A 10183-nucleotide genomic window follows, 5' to 3' on the forward strand; every position below is an offset into this window, starting at 1 on the left:
GGTATATAGAATCTAGGACTATGTTTGTCTCATTTATCCACCAAATTTTAGAAATGGAAATTCAAAAACAAAAGAGATTATGCATTTTCCAAGCTTCATGCATGTAGAAATCAAGAAAATTGATTCAGGCCCTGGCCAACCCACAGGGCTCCTTGGCATCCAACCTGCTGCTCAGCTCCCTGCATCTATATTAATAACCACTTAAAACTTCCTAAAAATTATGGAAGAAAATAGAAAATCGATAATTGCGGTTACATATCTTAATATTCTGTGGAAAAGAAAATGAGATAGTATGGTCAGTAAATGATAAAAAATTGGCTTTGAAAATAGCAAATGCTGAAAAAAGTCAGCCATCCAAGATCCTTGGATGTCATTTCTCACTTAGCACTGTGATAGTTACTGAGATGATCGGAGTTAGTAAAGTCAGCTCCTGAAAACAAATCCCCAAACCTCACTGACTTCGCAACAGACAGAGCTGCCTCTTTCTCATTCCTGTATCACACAAAACAAAACGATGCTCTTGACTGATAAGCAACTCTCCTGTGTGTGTCAACTGATACATGTCAAGCACAGAGAAAGCCACAAGAACTCCACATCATATGGGAAGTCTTGAAGGTGGAGATCGGCTTGGCAAGCTAGGATGTGCCTCACAAAAGTCTGGAGAGCCAGTGTGCAGACTTTTGGGCCCTGGTTCTAGATATTTGGTTTCAACAGGACTAAGACAGCCCTGAGGAATCTGCATGTCCCGCAGTCTCTCAGCTGAAGCTATCCTGCTGGGCGTGAGCCACAAGGCAAGAGCACTGTGTGTGTCAGTCCTTGGACACTTCACTGGCTAACAACGTGTCTGCAAAACAGAGCCTAAGGGAACATTAAGAAAGGAGGAAACGGATTTGATGAGTGACTGCTGTCTCTCCCACACGCTTTGTTTTCAATCACTAATTTTTCCAGGCAACCAAGAAGCCAGCAAATCAAGAGGGAAGTTTACAAATTACTGTTCCCTCATCTAGTCAATCTTCTACCTTTAGTAAGATTTGCCACTCAAGGAATCCGCCGGCTAAGAAAAAAATCAATAGCTATATTTTGAAACTTTGTCACTGTATCAAAAAAAAAAAAAAAAAGGAAAGAAAGAAATGGGGAGTAATAAAGGGAAATTAAAGGCCAAGAAATACACAGGCACTTATATATACAGGACCACGCTATGAGCCAAAAAGATGACATTGTATTTCAAGACAGAGCCCAATGTATTCTTGCAAATGGAAACGCTAATGGCTGCTTAACTTTTGATGCAGTATTAGTGCTCTAAGCACACTAAATCCCCAGACCACATTTAATGCACACAACTCCCCAACCTTAAGGTTTTACTTATATTTTTAAAGATGCCCCTGGGAGCCCTTACTCTGGCCCCATTTAGCCACTGGTCACGGGATAACAATGCTCTGTGATGGAAGTAATTGCTCCTAATAGCCACAGCCCTCCAGGGTTTCTTTCTTCCCCAGGAGTGTGTCCCCAGGACTGGAGAGACATAGAGAGGTCATTAGTCTATTCTGTCCTTTAGGCTGGAATGTACTTAAGGGCCATCCCAAAGAAATAGAATCCAAACTCCAGTCAGTAACCTTTTATAATTTCCATCTACTCTTCCTAGTAAAGAATTCTGCCTTGGTTTAACACTCTTGTTGCATTCATTTTTATCTCATTTTCCCCCGATGGGAAAACAAACCATATTTGTCCAACAGTATGCTAAGCTCAAGAGCATTTCAAAAACATAGACATGCAATACATAAATTAACTTAGTAAACACCACACTCCATGAATGCTCGGCACTAAGGTCAGAGAGAACACATGGAAAGTTCTATCAGCACAAAAATAGAAAATTGCTTGTGATAACAGCAAACTGGCACTTTACTATTTCTTGAAAATAAATATAGTCTGTGGTTCCCCCTTAAGATGAGCCTAATAATAATAAACAAAGCAGGCGATAGCAAAATTTTATCTTCTTCTAGGATCTACCAAAACTGACTGCCTGGAGATGGGAGGAGCATTTGCTCAACTGCCGATAAGCACCGGCAGTTAGAAGGCCGCCTACAGCATACACTGTCCTGGTCAGCATCGTTCAGGATTCTTTGGGCACCATCTTGTGCTGTGCTAGGTGCTGTATCGAACACTAACAAAGGGAAGATTGGTTTCTGCCCCTTTGGGAATTCAGACAAGTGGTCCATTTGGGGAATGGAATTAATCTGCCCTAGTACGTCAAGTCTTATTCCTTGAAACCGGCTGTGCAGGAAATGGCAGAGCAAGTAGAATGGGGTTAGAGCACATTGCCCAGTTTTGTTTTTGTTTGTTTGTTTGTTTTTCTGCCCCAATCTAGCATTTCCACAGAACAAAGATGAGGACCCAAGAAAAAGCCACAAAGGCATCAAGTAGCCAGTGTGTCAGGCTTTAGAGGCCTTTCTGACATCCTAGAGAAAAAGCAGACATTTTTGTTACTTTCCTATCTTCTCAAAAAGAAAAGTGAACTCAGTAGAACCTGGTCTTTCACCATGTATATTTCAGGTGCGTATTCCAGAAAACATAAAAGCACGCACGAGCTGGAATCACAGAAGCAAGCATTCTCAGTATACAGCACAGGGTGTGTTTTTTCTCATTTTTTTCCTGTTTTCTCTCTTTGACTTCTCGCCCACAGAGGAAGCCTTTGCAGCTCTGCCTTGAAAAATATGACCTGAGAATGAACAAATGCATCTTTCCTGAGACTGCCTGCCATTTGATAAGGAGCTTGAAGAAGCCGGGGAGAGGGAGGGATAAAAGGAGAGAAAACAAGAGGAGAGAGGAAGAAAGGGAGGGAGTGGGGAGACCAGGAGAGGGGGCATACGGAGTCTGAGTCCCAAGCACACAGGCAAATCCCAGGTCAGAAGCTGAGCTGGAGACCACGTATGTTCAGGTAGCTGCTCCCACATCAGGTGTCATCTGGGGAGTTAACACGACGACAGTCCCCACCTCGCAACTTGCGCTTCTGCTCTTAGGCATGTAGTAATTCCAGCTGTGATGCAGGCCTTACTGAGCTCTGATAAAGGATCCTATTTTTGTCTTTACCCGATGTCACTAAATTATGTAAACCTTTTTATTAATATGGAGCCATTGCCTCACCTACACAAAAACACACACAAAGAGGTTTTCTTACAAAAGTCTGTACCCTAGAACTGTATTGTATTTTGATTCATTCACTGTAACTTAGTAGGTAAAGCTTGGATTATCTAGAGGCCCAGGCAGATGAAGAATGTCATAATCAATTAGCAATGTCAGCCATGGATGTAAGAGTCCACACTCATTATGCACAGATCTAGCAATGAACCCTAACTTTAAATACACAGTAATTATGTCAATCTAAAGCTATCAGAAAAGCTAAAATGCCATTCTTTGCAGGTTGGCTAGACCAACAAGCATTTACTTAATAGAAGAAAGCAACATGACGGCAAGCAAGGTCCTAGACCAACAGTTAGCCTACCTTCTAATTGGCGGCAGGGCCTTTCTCGTGACTTCTGTTCTAACTAATGCCACAAAGGTGCATCCTATGTGTGGGAACTAGAGCCATGCACGAGCACTGGGCTCATCCCTGTTGTGTAGATACACTGAGAATCCCAGCTGTGAGTACTGTCTTCACCACACTCAGACCCGAGCCACTGCTCCCAACAGAGTTGTGGGTTGCAAAGCCACACGCAATCTATCATAAGCCAGCTTCTTCCTAAACTACTATATAAGGCTAAACCTGATCATAATTTTATGATTGAAAAACAAGTGAGAAATTTACCTCAGTCTATAAATATCTGAGAATTTAAGCATTAGCACTCTCACAATGAATATAAAATAAACAAGAATCCTATGATGCTCTAGGCTTTGGCTCCTAACTTCAGCTCCCATAAAGCAGGAGGAAATACTATGTTTTTATGCCCAAGGCAACCATATCAAAAAGGCCATTAAAAATGAGGTAAAAACAGCAGTAGTCAGAAAAATACAAAATTTAACCTCTGTGTTGTTAAAAATCCCAGGTAACCGTGGAGAGTATGGAAACACGAAGCAAGGAAACATTTTTCAGTTCCTCTGGCAGAGCTCAACACTGACAGCCATTAAGAGTCTCCTAAGAAGTCTATGGGTTTTGTGATACTGTAAAGTTTTCCCACCTAATCCACATGATAGAAGATGTACTGCGCGTAAGGTGATGGGAGGATCAGGTACAAGATCAAAGAAATCTGCCTGTCTACGGAAACCATGTAATTAGTGAGTGAGTTTTGGGAATAGCATCATTGGAGGCTTTAGAAACATGACAAGTAAGATTGGAGTCAGAACTTTCAGACCAACAAGTAAGAATCAAAAAAAGGCTTGGGCAAAATCAAATACAGGAACTCATTAATAAATGGCTCTCATTCAGATGTCAGGTTGAATGAACACTGTTTTTACTGTGACTTTGGCTCCTGGGTGCTTTGTAGTTTAAAGTACACCCCTCAAAAAAGTAATCCAGTTCTTAACACTGCTACTGTGCATGTGGCCGTCTTTAGCAATAGCCTTTGCAAATGCAGTGTGTTAAAGAGCTTCGGATGACATTCTCCCATGTTCTTGAATTTTCACTTGTGGCCTCCAGAACTATGAGAAGGAAAATGTCTATTGTCTTAGGCCACTAACTATGTGAGAAGTTTTTGCAATACTTCTAGGAGAATAATGTTTTATCTTGCCCTTTGTCCATAAATGTCTCCCCCTGGAACAGCTTACATCACACACCTTTAAATTAGCACGCACTGCCTGTACAGAAATCTCCTGGTTTAATGTGCCTAGCTGGCTAGGTGGTGTTCTACTGCGGTGACCACATGAGACTAAGTGTCTTGGCATGCTACACGTCAGCCAAGGGCCGGCTAGTGACTGTGCTCCACAAAGTCACCCGAGGTCAGGATAGCTGGCATGCCATAGATGTGCCAGTGCCACCAGCGTGTGCCCATCCACAGCTGAAAAGAAAGAATAGACATCCCCCTAGCACCAACATATCTTAACCTAGAAATCCACAGCTTCTGCTCACAGCCCACCAGCAAACACTAGTCACACAGCCTCTCCTTGTGTGGGAGTGAAGAGATACTTGGTGAGCGTTACAGTGACTATTGCACTTGTGAATGTACACAGCTAAAAAACTACCCTTCCCTTAATAGACTCAGAAAGGGGAAAGTACTAGCTTCCATGCGAGGTAGACGGCAAAGTGAGACGGACTCCTTTTATGCTTCTCAAGGGCACAACACAAGGCCTTTTTCTGAGTCACATTTTAATACAACACGCAGAAAAACATTCTTTAATATTTTTAATTTCTGTGCCACAAAAATGTTGAAAAACATATTCAAGATACATCCTAAATCTAACACTATATGGTATTTGTAATGGCGCCTAGTTTAGCTCTTGAAAACAGAGAACTCCTCACTCCTGCCTCCCTCACCACTCCTGCTTCCAGCTACTGTACATTTTTGACTACCTCAAATGCTAAGGAATGTATCCTGGAACACTAGAATTCTTGTCAACAGCAAGGCTGGGACCATGAAAAGAAATTTTATCACCATGTATGTGTGTGTACTTGTGTGTCTGTCTATTGGTATAAATGCAGATGTGTGCATGTGTATACATGCATGTATGTATGTGCACATATGTGTGTGTGTGTTCAAGTGTTTTCATAATATCCTGGGGTATCTGAATTTAGGTCCATATACTTGTATGACAAGTTCTTTATGCGCGAACCATCTCTGCAGGCCTGAGTGGAAACTTGTACTCCAAGCCTTTATCACAGAGGCTTCCTGAATCAACTACTGACCACTGCGGAATCACAGAAGCAGGGACACTCATTGATACTCTGAACGATGCAACCTCAAGACTCCTCTTGATAAGACATTGTCATCAGCTTGAGACCATGGCTTCACATGACCCCTCCCAAGCAAGTGGAGAAGACTTGCCTTACAGGGAGCTCAACATGGCCAGGACAGATCTTTTATCTTCTCTCAGGTCATCTCACCACACACTTCCCTTCATCAAGGCTTAAGAGCCCAAATGCAATCCAAATTTCCTTCCCATCATTTTCAAACAACAAAATCTGGATCCAAATAATTACCACTGAGTATGATTTAGAGAGAGAGGAAAAAGTAAACACTCTTCAAATTGTGATCTGCTGCGATTTCCAGCTGAGGTAAACAAGCTTTGCAAACACAAACGTTTGCAGAAAATTCTTCCTGTGCTGGGAGAAACTGTCTTAAATTGAGCCAGGTGGTTCTGGTGTGACTCCAGCACAGCAATCGCTATTCCCTTTAGGGCACGCTCCCTTCCTGCTCCTTAACTGTTATTTTTGTCTACAAATTAATAGGTACTGTTAACCTGGAGTTGGGATTTAACCGGTGGATGGGGAATTGGGAGCTGAGAGACGACTACACAAAGGAGAGAAGCCAGGTTCCTCCCTGGAGCACTGTCAGTGCCCCGAAATGACGCCTGAAGGTGAGAAAGAAATGCCTTACCTTGCAAGGAAATTGGCCTGAAGGAAGAGCAAAGGAGAGCTCATTTAATTCACAGTAAGCCATCCAAAAGTAGAGGAACTTATTAGAAGAAATGTCATGTCCTGTCACCAACCTTGCACTGTGCTGTCACCCACTGAAAGTAGAGGATCTGGTGGTCTCTCCTCACAATCCTCACTGACTGGCATTGTTGGACTCCACCAAAGGCAAGGTCCCAAATGCTGCTGCGTGCCAGATGCACCTGACATGCCACAGATGTACCAATGACATCTACAACTGCATAAAGTGGAAGCAGCCAGACTGTCCCCTAAAAAAAATGCTTAAAGGGGTCACACTTACCTATCTGGTTTGATGAAGATAAGCATGAATGTTGTGTTTATCAGAATATAACCTTATGGTTGGAGTTGAAGAACATGACTGTTGATGCTAAAGGGTCTAAACAGTCCTAAGAGGCATTTTTAGTCTATATTGACTTCATGAAGGTAAATGTGTGTTATTATGGCTTCTTGGCAGATTCTGAGAGTTTAATAAATTTAAATCATATTATTAAACCATATTATTTAAATTTAAATTATTATTTAAATTTAAACCATATTATTCTACCAATAAATGATTAACACTATCACAGTCATATAAAAAGTACCAGTTTTCCCAGTGAAATACTCTCTTCTTTAGTCTCCTTTGATGAAGTTTCAATATTAATGTTATATCTAGCACATTACATCCTTAGCCATTGTGATAGACCAGAGTAAACATTCCACACAAAACCAATGGGACCTGTGGAACTACCCTAAAGTGCTTGCCACACAAAGATGAGGACCCACGTTTGATACCCCCATTAAAAAAGCAGGATGTCGACCAAGGACCACACATGGAGATAACCTAGAACCCTGCACAGATGTAGCCCATTGCAGCTCAGTATCCAAGTGGGTTCCCTAGTAGAGGAACAGGAGCTGTCTCTGACATGAATTCAGTGGCTGGGTCTTTGATCACCTCCCCCTGACAGGGGGTGGGGGGAATAGCATTACCAGGCCACAGAGGAAGACAAAGAAGCCAGTCCTGATGAGACCTGATAGGCTAGGGTCAGATGAAAAGGGAGGAGGACCTCCCCTATCAGTGCACTTGGGGAAGGGCAAAGGAGGACAAGAGGGAAGGAGGGCGGGATTGGGAGGGGACTACAGCTGAGATACAAAGTGAATAAATTCTAATATTTTTTTTTTAAAAGCTGGATGTAATGGCACATGATTTCAATCCCAACATTGGGAAGATAAAGACAGGAGGAGTCCTGGGGCTCTCTGGCCAGTTAGCCTGTCAGCCTAGCCTACCCTAACTCCAGGCACACCAAATAAAACTTGAAAAGTAGAAGAAGGTAAACAGCTCCTAAGTATCGACACCCAAGGTCTTGGAATACACTTACACATTACACACACACACACACATTACACACACATTTCTGTTGGAACACAGGTTAAGAAAGGAGGGGAAAGGCAGAGGAAGTAACAAGAAAAACAAGAAAAGGCTCTTCCCTCCTCATCTTCCAGTCTGGGGTAGCAGAGCCAGGTGGCTGCCAAGACAGAGAGGCCTGAGCTGAGCAGCCCTAGAATCAACCGGTGAGAATGAGAAGTGCGAGCGAGGGGAGACTGATTCTGCCAACAATTGCCCCTAAGTCTGGCCATACTAAAAGCCAGGTCTTCTACACGCTTCAGATGCTGAGGCTGTCTCTTTATTTTTTTATTAATTATAGTTTATTCATTTTGTATACCAGCTGTAGCCCCCTCCTTCATTCCCTCCCAATCCTAACCTTCCTCCCTCATCTCCTCCAATGTCCCTCTCCAAGTCCACTGATAGGGAGGTCCTCCTCTCCCTCCATCTGACCCTAGCCTATCAGGTCTCATCAGGACTGGCTTCACTGTCTTCCTCTGGGGCCTGGTAAGGCTGCTCCTCCACCAGGAGGAGGTGATCAAAGAGCCAGCCACTGAGTTCATGTCAGAAACATCCCTGTTCCCATTACTATGGAACCCATTTGGGCACTGAACTGCCATGGGCTACATCTGTGCAGGGGTTCTAGATTATCTCCGTGCATGATCCTTGGTTGGAGTATCAGTCTCAGAAAAGACCCCTGGGCCCAGATTTTTTGGTTCAGTTGTTCTCCATGTGGAGCTCCTGTAACCTCCAGGTCTATCTCCCCCTTCTTTCATAAGATTCCCTGCACTCTGCCCAAAGTTTGGCTATGAATCTCAGGATGCTTTGATACCCTTTTGGGAAAGTCTTTTAGAGGCCCTCTATGGTAGGCTCCTGTCCTGTTGTTTAGTTGAGTTTTTGTCATTCTCCTAGTGAAATTATAAAGGTTTACACATTTAAATGTATGTAAAAAGCTTGATGGTAAATTTAAATGTACACTAACATCTTGATGGTAAATTAAATATATATATATATATATATATATATATATATATATATATATAAACTCTTTACACAAGAAATGTATGTGCTACTTAAAATAATACCTGTGGTGCTACTTGGATCAGGTATTAGCTATCATGAATTAAATAACCTGCCACCCTGATAAGGTTTCAGTAAATTACAGCCTGACAAGTTATTATGGTTCTATGGGAAAAGGAAGTGAGGTTACCCAAGGTCCTGTTTGTAATTCTGGCTGTTAAGTACAAAAAAATGACCCATTACAAAACTGACATGAGTCTTCTTGTAGCAGATTTCGAGCCCTTGAAACCTCCACCCACCACCATCATGTCTGGTTTTATTGTCTTGAGAGTGCCTAAAGCTTTGGATTCTGAATGTGAAGCTTTTCAGAGCCAAGAACTGACATGGCAATCTCAGCTACACAAAGTACAAAGACTGTCAGAGATGCTCTATAAATTGCACATAGCAGTGATGAGGGGAGAGGAGGCACAAATGAATCGTGCTCCTCTGAGCCTTGCAATGATGATATTTCAAAGAAGCCGGGGAAACAATTTATACTAGAGACAAAGGAAAGATTGGGGGAGCCAAGCCCTGTGTTCTAGTATGGTATGACTGACCGAAGGATGGAAACAGAATCTTAGAGATCCAGAACACTCTCCCTCCATGACATAACACCTTGTACATATTTCCATAAACATAGAAATGAGCCTTTAGTCTAAAAATACACACACACACAAAATTATGGAAATGTTTCTTCCTTGTAGGATCTATGTATCTCAAAAGTTGGCATATAAACTAATATGTGAAAACTATAAGTCATTTTGGAAAATATTCTCGGTTTTGGTGGTGTATGTATAAACTCTGCCCCGAGAGGCATTGCAGGTTTGGCTGCTGTGTCACTTGTGCGTCAGAAGGTGGCAGAGAGGAGAGAGGCCATGTCTATGCTCAGTATGTTGACCTATGAACACCTGAATTCTTAGTAGCCTAACATTCCCTGAAAAAAGCTAGCCTGAGACACCCACCACTACAGCGTCATATAGGCCCGGATGGGCACCCAGGACAGGGAATAAGAAGCAAGCCCAAGATGATCTCCAGACCCATGCCTTAGTGCCTAGGCAGAGAGCTTGAAATGGGAAGCAGACCATGCCCAAGATGACCCCTGCTTCCTGGTGCCATAATGAACAAGCTGAGCATAGCACCCCAGAGACCACGCCTGAGAAAACCCCAGACACTCAGAGACC

At 42.7% G+C, this 10183-nt stretch overlaps 1 non-coding gene across 1 annotated transcript; it reads left to right on the forward strand.

Annotated features, from left to right (window-relative positions):
• Nucleotides 1–9802: 9802 nt before the first annotated feature.
• LOC132646896 (small nucleolar RNA SNORA17) lies at nt 9803–9934 on the forward strand. The gene has a single exon (XR_009585233.1). It is a non-coding gene; the product is annotated as a small nucleolar RNA SNORA17 (small nucleolar RNA).
• Nucleotides 9935–10183: the final 249 nt, after the last annotated feature.

The sequence above is a fragment of the Meriones unguiculatus genome, chromosome 12 (genome assembly GCF_030254825.1).
Source record: "Meriones unguiculatus strain TT.TT164.6M chromosome 12, Bangor_MerUng_6.1, whole genome shotgun sequence".
In the NCBI taxonomy this organism is placed as follows: domain Eukaryota; kingdom Metazoa; phylum Chordata; class Mammalia; order Rodentia; family Muridae; genus Meriones; species Meriones unguiculatus.